The sequence below is a fragment of the Neoarius graeffei genome, chromosome 2 (assembly GCF_027579695.1).
Source record: "Neoarius graeffei isolate fNeoGra1 chromosome 2, fNeoGra1.pri, whole genome shotgun sequence".
NCBI classification, from domain to species: Eukaryota; Metazoa; Chordata; class Actinopteri; order Siluriformes; family Ariidae; genus Neoarius; species Neoarius graeffei.
Window position 1 is genome coordinate 60,040,378 of NC_083570.1, and position 2,500 is coordinate 60,042,877.

The window sequence follows — 2,500 nt, forward strand, 5'->3', positions numbered from 1 at the left end:
GCATGGATATACCTTTCAGCATTGATGGTGTCTTTCCAGATGTGTAAGCTGCCCATGCCACACACACTAATGCAACCTCATACCATCAGAGATGCAGGCTTCTGAACTGAGCGCTGATAACAACTCGGGTCGTCCTTCTCCTCTTTAGTCCAAATGACACGGTGTTCCTGATTTCCATAAAGAACTTCAAATTTTGATTCGTCTGACCACAGAACAGTTTTCCACTTTGCCACAGTCCATTTTAAATGAGCCTTGGCCCAGAGAAGACGTCTGCGTTTCTGGATCATGTTTAGATACAGCTTCTTCTTTGAACTATAGAGTTTTAGCTGGCAATGGCGGATGGCACGGTGAATTGTGTTCACAGATAATGTTCTCTGGAAATATTCCTGAGCCCATTTTGTGATTTCCAATACAGAAGCATGCCTGTATGTGATGCAGTGCCGTCTAAGGGCCAGAAGATCACGGGCACCCAGTATGGTTTTCTGGCCTTGACCCTTACGCACAGAGATTCTTCCAGATTCTCTGAATCTTTTGATTTTATTATGCACTGTAGATGATGATATGTTTAAACTCTTTGCAATTTTACACTGTCGAACTCCTCTCTGATATTGCTCCACTATTTGTCGGCGCAGAATTAGGGGGATTGGTGATCCTCTTCCCATCTTTACTTCTGAGAGCCGCTGCCACTCCAAGATGCTCTTTTTATACCCAGTCATGTTAATGACCTATTGCCAATTGACCTAATGAGTTGCAATTTGGTCCTCCAGCTGTTCCTTTTTTGTACCTTTAACTTTTCCAGCCTCTTATTGCTCCTGTCCCAACTTTTTTGAGATGTGTTGCTGTCATGAAATTTTAAATGAGCCAATATTTGGCATGAAATTTCAAAATGTCTCACTTTCAACATTTGATATGTTGTCTATGTTCTATTGTGAATACAATATCAGTTTTTGAGATTTGTAAATTATTGCATTCCATTTTTATTTACAATTTGTACTTTGTCCCAACTTTTTTGGAATCGGGGTTGTGTGTGTGTATATATATATATATACACACACACACCATGGCATTGATTCGTGCAATATACATTATAAATAATATAATGAATCACTGAACAGGCAAAATAATTTTCGACCTACCTTTGTGTTTTTTGGTGTGTATGTGAAGTTCGATAGTCCTTGCCCCTCTACTTGCGTAGTTTACCCTTGTAATGTGTTCGTGTTTTTGTTACACAGGGAGTGCTCCCGGGTCTGGTGGACCCATTGCACTTTAGGACTTTAACATCACCATATATTCAAACCTTTTTTGTTAAAATACTCAGCAACTGTTTCATTCATGCAATTTGCAAGTAGTATTAAGAACATATGTCTTATTTATTCCCCTTTACCTTTATTAATTTACATTTTTAAAAGAAAATGCCACTCGTTTTTATTTTTTTTTTATTAAAATGGAAGAAAATAAGGAAATGCATCATATAACAACCATAACTGGGTAATGATCCAAAATGTATAAATCAAACAAGTTCTTCCAACAGTTATTTATTTGAGATTCAACAGAAATTTAACCTATGCATGTCAGTTTACACAACATCTCTCTGAACAGCACTTGAATGCAAACAGATCCAGAACAGATTAGGACACACATGAGGGGCAGATTTTCACTGTATGTGAATTGCAGATATACTTCTGACACTTGGTGCATGTATATTGGGTTTTTCTATCCATCTGGGGTCCACACACTGCACAGCGCTTCCTTTTGTTGACAGTCACAATCTTGCAAACCTGTGTGGGAACAGCACTGCACTGGTGGTTCCCACCAAGGGCCCATCTCTCTTTGTCTCTCTCTCTCTCTCTCACAGTCAGTCACTCACAAACACACACATATGCACACTCACAGAGAGAGAGAGAGAGAGAGAGAGGGCCAAAGACGAGAATAGGGAAATGAGAGGGGCACAAGAGCTATGATTTCCATACTTTCAATAGCCCGGGTCCAGTAGACCCGAACACCCTCTATGTAATACAAATGTGAAGGGGGTGGAAGCAAGGGGGGGGTCAATGATTTTTTTTGTCTGATTCATGTTCCTTACACAAAATGAGCCAAAGCCAGTGAATCTCAGTGTGAAAAAACAATTCTTTATGTATTTTTTTTAAAGATGAAAACTGAAAACGGGTCCCACAGACCCGAACACATTACAAGGGTTTATCATGTCAGAACACAATGAGCAAAGTACTTTTCCTGGGACGTCGATTTTCCATATGTGATCACCGAGCTTCGTTGTGACAGTCTGCTTGTCGATCTCGACATTCAGTGTTCTTTCTAACCAAGCCCATCGAAAGCAGTTCTTTATTCCTGCACCTTTATCAATCTCCCTCGCTCGATCCTCTTCTTTCTTATCTAGGACTTTTGCCATTGTCGATATGCTAAAATATCCCACCTGAATACATGCCTTTCTGATGTTACCAATGCGTATCGTCAAACAGTGTGTACGGTCGGTGAACGGTGA